This window comes from Etheostoma cragini, chromosome 22, assembly GCF_013103735.1.
Source record: "Etheostoma cragini isolate CJK2018 chromosome 22, CSU_Ecrag_1.0, whole genome shotgun sequence".
NCBI lineage: Eukaryota > Metazoa > Chordata > Actinopteri > Perciformes > Percidae > Etheostoma > Etheostoma cragini.
The window spans coordinates 52018-61684 of record NC_048428.1 but is presented as its reverse complement, the minus strand read 5'-3'; positions in this window follow the sequence as shown (position 1 = coordinate 61684).

Below are 9667 nucleotides of genomic sequence, written 5' to 3'. Positions count from 1 at the left end.
TAAATAAAGGAGATAAATGAAGGAGACTTCCCCACAATCTTGACAATTCCTCATTTGCCCTCTCACGTCTGTCAGGTTTGTAATTATTCGGCTGCTGGCCTTTCCTCCTCTTCCTCATCCAAGTCAGTCCCCATAGTTCTAGTGCTAGGCTGAGACTTAACTCCCTCCTGTGACGTCATCGCTGAATTGACTCCATAAACCCGCGAATACCAAAAATGACCAAAAACTAACTTTTAAAACTATTTGGAGACATTTTTAAAAATTATATACATATCTTGAGTGTTTTTTGTACCCAATAATCAACAGTGCATGTTAACTTGCAACATGGGCTTTAAATAATTCATTAAAAAAACCTTTGAAGGTTCTGTGACTGAGTTCCAGCTATCAGCTACTGCTTTCCGGTGCAAATGCGCCCTCTTGTGGTGACAATTACGAACTAAAAGCAGACCTGCCACCACATTTATTTTGACTATAATGGATCAATTAAAAGATATTGAATATAATAAAGTGGTAAAGTTTTAATAATCCTCTTTTCAGATTGTTTTAATTGCAAAATCGCAAATTAATTCATAACCAAAGTGACTGAGTTCAAGCTGTCAGCTATTTGTTTCTGGTATAAATACGCCATCTGGTGGTGATAAATAGGAACTACAAGCAGAACTGCAAACAAGTTTTGTCAGGTTTGTCCTCTCATTTTAATTTTTTAATTTTGCCTAAAATGATCAATCAAAAGATATTGAATCTTGTAAAGTAGTAAAAGTTTACCATTCCTCTTTTAAGATGTTTCCAATGGCAAAATCGTTGAAAACTTTGAAGGTTCAGTAATTGACCTCCAGCTGTCGGCTATTGGTTTCTGGTGTAAATATGCCCTCTTGTGGTGAAAAACAGGAACTACAAGCAGACCTGCCACCAAATTTATTTTGCCTGAAATCGATCAATTGTCAGGATTGTCCTCTAATTTTTTATTTGAGTTTTGCCTAAAATTGATCAACTAAAAGATATAGAATCTAATAAATTAGTACAATTTTAATATGCCCCCTTTTTGAAGGTTCAGTAATTGAACTGCAGCTGTCAGATATTGGTTTATGGTGTAAAGGCACCCTCTTGTGGTGACAAACAGGAACTACAAGCAGACCTGCCACCACATTTATTTTGCCTAAAATCAACCAATTAAAAGGTATTTAATCTAATAAAGTGGTAAAATTTTAATATTCCTCTTTTAAGATGGTTTTAATGGCAAAATCGTTAAATACTTCATAAAAAAAACTATTAATTATTAATAATTGCCCTCCAGTTGTCAGCTATTGGTTTCTGGTGTAAAGGCGTCCTCTAGTGGTGAACAATAGGAACTACAAGCAGAAATGCAAACAAGTTTTGTAAGGTTTGTCCTCTAATTTTAATTTTTTTTATTTGGCTAAAAAAGATCAATCAAAAGATTGAATCCAGTAAAGTAGTTAAAGTTAAACATTCCTCTTTTAAGATGTTTTTAACGGCAAAATCGTTGAATACTTCATAAAAAAAAAAAAACTTTGAAGGTTCAGTAATTGACCTCCAGCTGTCAGCTACTGGTTTCTGGTGTAAATACGCCCACTTGTGGTGACAAACAGGAACTACAAGCAGACCTGCCACCACATTTATTTTGCCTGAAATCGATCAATTGTCAGGATTGTCCACTAATTTTTAATTTTAGTTTTGCCTAAAATCAATCAATTAAAAGATATTTAATCTAATATAGTAGAAACATTTTAATATTCCCCTTTTCAGATGGTTTTAATGGCAAAATCGCTAAATAATTCATAAAAAAAACCTTTGAAGGTTCAGTAATTGAACTGCATCTGTCACCTATTGGTTTCTGGTGTAAAGGCGCTCTAGTTGTGAACAATAGGAACTACAAGCAGAACTGCAAACAAGTTTTGTCAGGTTTGTCCTCTAATTTTCATTTTTTTATTTTGCCTAAAACGATCAATCAAAAGATATTGAATCTAGTAAAGTATTAAAAGTTTAACATTCCTCTTTTAAGATGTTTTTAATGGAAACATCGTTAAATAAATCATAAGAAAAACCTTTGAAGGTTCGGTGACTGAGTTCCGGCTGTCAGCTATTGGTTTCTAGTATAAATACGCCATCTGATGGTGATAAACAGGAAATACAAGCAGAACTGCAAACAAGTTTTGTCAAGTCTGTCCTCTAATTTTCATTTTTTACATGGCTAAAAACGATCAATCAAAAGATATTGAATCTAGTAAAGTATTACAAGTTTAACATTCTTCTTTTAAGATGTTTTTAACGGCAAAATCCTTAATTAGGGGATGATCAGAGATAGGAAGGCACGGCGGCCATGAGAGATGATCAGAAATAGGAAGGCACAGCTGCCATGAGAGATTATCAGAGATAGGAAGGCACGGCGGCCATGAGAGAGATAATCAGAGCTAGGAAGGCACGGCGCCATGAGAGAGATAATCAGAGATAGGAAGGCACGGCGGCCATGAGAGATGGAACATCCAAAAGAAGCGTTAAAGTAATACAGAGAAACAAAGAGAGAGATAGTGAGATAGAGAACGGGAGGGGAGAGAGGAGATAAAGCGATTGTGAGAAAGTGAGAAAGAGAAAGCAGGGCTCCAGACTAACTTTTTTCACTAGGAGCACATTGGCCCCCAACACTCTCTCCTCCTGAACCCGTCCCTACAACCTATTAAAATTAGAATTATTAATTTCTTTATCAATGTAACTTTGATTCTTGTATGTGTATATTATTTTTAGCCCATTTTATTTTCATCATGACCGTTTTTATGGATGCAAAATGCAACCATATGGTTGCTGTCTGGGCCCCTGGAGAGAGAGTGAGAGTGAGAGAAAAGGAGAGAGTGAGAAAGAGAAAGATAGTGTGAAAGGTGATGAGAACGAGAGGGAGGAAAAGAGTGAGAACGAGAGTGATAGATAAATAGATAGATAGATAGATAGATAGATAGATAGATAGATAGATAGATAGATAGATAGATAGATAGATAGATAGATAGATAGCACAGTGGCTAACTCAGAAAACAACAGAGAATAAAAATGAAACTTACTTTTGTGGATCTACCTGAAATTCCAACCAAGATGAGACATGATCAGATATGGTTTCATTAAAAAGAGATATGATCAGCTGATTTATTTTTACCTGATGAGAGAATTAATGAATTCCATCATGTTCTCGGTTCATCATCTTCTATCAGACCGGGGGTTAGTGTTCTTCTTCTTCTGTGGGATTCAACAACACAGAAACACATTGCATACGTAAACATAACTGACCCAAGCTGATATATATACATCTGTTATCTTAGTAATCAGAAGGTAATAAACTGATAGATACTGATAGATATAGCTCTCTATTGACTGTATTTATTAAGCGTTTTTCTAGTCTTAACGACTACTCAAAGCTCTTTTCCATAGTACAGGAACCATTCACCATCACACACATTCATACACTGTTACGAAGCTGCCGTTCAAGGTGCCACCTGCTCATCAGATACACACACATACACCGACACACACACACCGACACACACACACACACACACACAAACAGACAGATACACGCACAGACACACACACACAGATACACACACACATGCATACACAGACAGATACACGCACACACACACACACCAACACACTCACAGACACACACTTAGACATACACACACACACAAACAGAGACAGATACACGCACGGAGACACACACACAGATAACAGACACAAACGGACACACATCCAGAGACACCATCACACACACACAAAGTCACCAACAGACACAAACAGAGACACCAACACACACAAAGGCACACACACACAGTCACCAACAGACACAAACAGAGACACATCCAGAGACACCAACACACACAAAGACAGGCACACACATACAGAGAGAGACATACACACCGACACACACATACACACATTTTCACCAACAGACAAACACTCACCAACAGAGACACACACAGACACACACTCACCAACAAACACACATATAACGACGCGCACACAGCACACCGACACACACACACACACAAGAACACAGACAAACACACCGACATACGCACACAAACACAGGCAGACACACACTCCATCGGTACACACACACAGTCACGGACAAACACACACACCGAAACATGTACACACAGACACACACACAGTCACCGACACACACACACACACAGGGACGAGTTAGAGTGCCTAAATAAAAATAATAAATAAATAAAGTTATTACTTTATTAATAAAGTTAATAAAGAACTGTAAGGTTGTTGTTGTTTTTTAACACGGGGATGTTCCAGTTAAACACACCACAGGTAGACCTACCGTCAACTATCATGAATAAAATACTTAAAATGTATTAAAAGTATTTTATTCATTTGATGAATAATGAATAAAATATGCACTTGCATGGCTGCCGTTTGCCTACTGTTTAAGTAACGGCAATCATACAAATGAATATAATATGTTTTTTTTAACTAAACATGTCTATTAGATAAATGCAGACTATCATACTGATGAATAAAAACACTTAAAATATATGTCCGTCTATAAAATAGTTGCAGATTATGGTCAGACTAAAAGAATCCTTCTGCCATCTCAGAGTTTCTACTTTTCTAAATAATAGCTTGCATCTGGAAAAAAGACTACATCTCTCTTACTTTTTAAAGTAAAAGCTCACGTCAACTATCATGGCGCGGAAGTGGATCGCATTCTGGCCCAAGGCCGGGGCAGCAAAGATACGCAGTCGAATGTAGGACGGGTCCCAAAGACCCGAAGGCCAAGGCCGCGGTAGTAGAAAAAAACAACTGCATTCTGCCCCGGGTCTCAGAGACCCGCGACCACATTCTGCCCCGGGTCTCAGAGACCCGCCGAGGCCGCGGTAAATACAACCGCGTTCTGCCCCGGGTCTAAGAGACCCGACGGCATTCTGTCCCGGGTCCCAGAGACCCGCCGAGGCCGCGGTAAATACAACCGCGTTCTGCCCCGGGTCTCAGAGACCCAACGGCATTCTGTCCCGGGTCCCAGAGACCCGACAGCCAAGGCCGCGGTAAATACAACCGCGTTCTGCCCCGGGTTTCAGAGACCCAACGGCATTCTGTCCCAGGTCCCAGAGACCCGACAGCCGAGACCGCGGTAAATACAACCGCACTCTGCCCCGGGTCTCAGAGACCCAACAGCATTCTGTCCCAGGTCCCAGAGACGCGGCAGCCAAGGCCGCGGTAAATACAACCACGTTCTGCCCCGGGTCTAGACCCGACAGCCGAGGCAGCGCCAGTAGAGCTATAAAGTCGAATGCTCTTGCCATGCTGATAAGCAGTTGTATTTGCAGCAATGACCCGGTGAAGAAAACAAAATAGAAAACAATATAGAAAATAAAATTAAAAAGTCTTGGAAAGAGTGTAACATGTTTATTGTTGTAGTCTTGTTGTTGTGTGTGCAGATCGTGGATTTCTACTCAGGAAATGCTGCCGTTAGTTGGCAGAAACGGCTGCGTCACTGATGCAAGTTTCATCAGATGTAGCCACGTTTAATATGGAACAACACAACTATAACATTCAGAAATACGCAAACTATATGTATGGCAAAATTGTTACTTTAACAGTTATTAACGTTTTTCAATTGATTGCAACAAATGTGGTCACAAATTTACCCGTGACTCCATCTGGAAAATTATTCGCGATTTCGTATTTTTGAACCTCTGAATTTGCCGTTGGAAACACCTCCGGATGAGACGGGACCGCATGAGACGGGACGGATGACATGAGACGCTCCAGGCTGCAGCCATACCCGTCTCATTGTCCTTCGCACACAATGACTTTGATATCAAAAACCCAGCATCTCCCACTCGACAGGGGGAGATATTCGCTATCATTACTACCTGCATCATTAGATTGCAAAAAAAAAAAACTAAGCCCGGAAACAGCTTGCAACGTTACATTAAAACAAAGCAACAGCCAATCACAATAGCCATGCTAAATTTTAAAATAAAATCAAAATTATTCATTAAAAAATCAAATACATAATGAAGTATTTGTATGTGAAGTTAAAATGGAGGAGAAAGAGTTATCTCCTCTTTGTAGAGGAACTGTACCGTAACTTAAACAGTTAATCTGCTGATAGGTGTTCCCTCGGAGGTAAAAACACACTTCCTTTGAAGTTTCTTTGAAGTCGACACAAACACACAAAACTCACCGAAACGTCTCCGTTTCTTTCTCCAGACTTTCACTGAAATATCTCCGTTAGTATCTCCACAGTTCCAGGGGGGAGAGGCTCATTTTGGTCCGAAACAACGGTAATTTAGGTAGGGAGAATATTCTTCTCTGAGCACTGCCGTTTCACCGTCTGATTCCAGGGCTCTGAAGTTACAGGAGCCGGCAGGGGCGGGCCTTTATAAAGAAGATTTACGGAGGACCGGAGGGGGCGTGGCTATTTAAAGCACTTGAATACATTTCTTTTCAAATAATGCTATTTAGAAAAAGGTTATATTTATTTTATTCGATGTTTAATGAGTTCAATATAACAGAACTTCTAACCTCTACCTGTGTCTTTTTAATATTAAGTAAATATATATAAAACTTGTTACTTTTAACAACAGTCACCAAAAGCTTTACACAAAACAGATGAAAAAAAACATGTTATGGTTTGGGGTTTTTGTTGGGGTATTTTTCCTGTTTGGCCTTCCCTGTGTTTTTGTCCCGGTTTTCCCATTAGTCTGGTGTTGTAGATTCTGTCTTGTGTTTCCATGCTTGTGTATGTTCTGTTTCCTGTTTTATCTTTTAGTCAGCTTCCTGTCTGGTCTTGTCTTGTCTAGCTTCGCTTTGTTTGTCTGATTGTCCAGCCCCACCCTAATGTGTTTCACCTGATGTCTCACCTGTTCCTCATTACCTCATTACCTCTTGTATTTAACCCCGGTGTTTCCTCTGCTTTTTGTTAGATCATTCCAGTTTGTGCGTCCCACCGTCGTGTCCTGTCAGCCTGTTGCTGTGAGCGTTCCAGTCCCGTTATCCCTAGTGAGTCTTCCCGGTGCTTTTTTACCTGTTTTTGTGTTCTTTGTTCCCAGGCCTGTTTCGGACTGTTTTCCCTTGTTGGTTTTTTGGATATCTTTCGTTCTCTGGATTTGGCCTTCCCAGTGCTCCCTGTAACCTTTTGGTAGGCTGTTTTTGCCCATGTGGTTGCTCCTTTGTTTTCAATAAATGAGCCTGTGTTTGCCCGCCAACCTGCATCTTGGTCCTCCTTCTCCTGCCACCCCATCACAAAACAAACAATATTTATTCATAATAATAACCATAATAATTACTAATGGTATTATTACAGTTAAACTTTCAAAGGGGTTTTAATAACACTTAATTTACATTACATCATTTTAGATTTATAAAAATGGATTTCATTATTTACTATAGTATTACTTTTTGTTTAGCCAAACACTTGTTTCAAAATATAATTAAATTCAAACATTGCAAATGTTAAAATACAGAAGTATTTAAAGTTTAAAAACATCTAATTTACCAAAGATGTAGTTAAAATAACAGGGTCAATGTCAGTTATCCACAGAACAAAACGTAAAGTATGGAAGAAAACTATAGAACTATAGAAGTGTAAAAGGAACTAAAGAACTATAGAAGTTTACAAGAGGACTATAGAAGTGTAGAAGAGAACTACAGAATTGTAGAACAGAACTATAGAACTATTTAAGAGAACTATAGAAGTATTCTTCTTTTGTGTCTGTGAAAAGGTCATGTTTACTGCCTTTACACCAACGGGGAATGTAACAGTAGATTTAATATAATACTTGGAACATGAGTACTGAAGTACACATTGAAGGTACCTAGGGCTGCACAGTCAATCAAATTTTAATCACGATTAAAACGCGTGATTGAGCAATATTTTAAATGCATCATTCTGTTCTTAGAATGCTCATTTCTTCTGTAAAGCTATGCAGCAAAGTAACGATACCATAGATTATTAACAGTCTATGGACCATACAGACGTTTCACATGTGTAGTTCTGCTGACCTGCAATTTCGACCTGTGCTTTACCCATTCATAATGAGTCAGCCGGACCTCTGACACTCTGTTAGTAGCATATGCTTCTGTCCATTGCGCTCCTCTTCTCTTCTTATCTCGTTTAATCAGTCTGCTATTGTTGTTGAAAACAAGTTAAGGAGCTTTCTCAGAGATAATTGTTTTTAATATACCCTAGGCTATTTATTTCAGATAATTTTCATTTCAGCTGTATATTATCAAACAGGGAAGGAAACCCTGTCTTTGAATTTCTTGTTAATCCCAATCTGTTTTATTATAAGAGCCTACAGTGAAAAGGGTCTGCTGACTTCAAAATGAACATTTAGCTCACTTTAGTGGCTAAAAGAGTTTGAAAGATGATGAGCTAAGGAGTGTGGAAAGCTGGTTTAGCCAAGGTCAAAAGGGAAGAAGGCCAAATTACAGGTTTTGTCTATGTGAGGGGTATGCAACAGCTATGGTTGGTGGTGCTATGAGACTTTGAGCCATGCAATGTCAGGTTGCAGTTCAGACACACACTTTCAAACAGTAGCACTTTCTATTTTCCTTAAATGTGTTAGTTTTGCAGCTCAGTGAAGAACTCTAAACCATTTTTTTTTTAAATTTAAAAATATTTTTATTTTCATATACAGTATAATTGTGCTTCTACCTCCTTCCGAAGATCCACAAGCCTCCTGTGACTCGGACGGTCCCCGTTGTTGTTCGGGTCGGCAGACCAATAGTCAGTGACTGCGGATAAGAATCCTACAACATCACAGAATACATAGACCCCTTCATTAACCCACTTTCTAAACTGCACCCCAGCTGTATCAAGGACACCTGTGAATTTGTTAATAAAATTAAAAACCTCCATGTACCCGGTCACACTCTCCTCTTTACAATAGACATAGACTCAATTTACTCTAATATTGAAACATCACTTGGCCTCTCTGCCATAAAACACATTTTTAATAAGCACCCTGACCCATCCAGACCAGACAGCCATATTTTACATTTACTCCATATTACACTCTCCAGAAACAACCTCACCTTCAACAATAAACACTATATCCAGCTTTGCGGGTGTGCAATGGGCCGGAAGTACTCCCCGTCGTACGCAGACATCTACCTGGCCCTTTGGGAGGAAATAGCTTTCCATAAACTCACTATCAAACCCCTGCTTAATTTCCGGTACTCAGACAACATGTTCCGCCTATGGGACAACACAGAACCGACTTTCCTGACTTTCCTGGACACCCTCAACTCACACCACCCTAAAATAAATCTCAAACACACCCTTGGACCCATTACAGTGGCGTTCCTTGATACAAGGGTTTTCTTCCACAGCTCTGGCGACCAGTCTAAGACACTATAAAACCAGCTATCACCCCAAGCACACGTACATAGGCCTCATCAAGCCCCAGCTGATACGCTTCCACAGGATCTGCACCTTCCCGGAGCACGTGGATGAGACCACAAGGACACTTTTTAGTAGGGATGAGCGAGTACAGTATTATCTGTATCTGTTTACCACATGAATGATCTGTATCCGGATCCGTACTCGGACTGGGCGGGGCCAACACCGGAAGTGGGCAGATTTAACCCGGAAGTGGGTTGGGTTGTCTTAAAATGGGGGGGGGGGGGCTTTAACCGG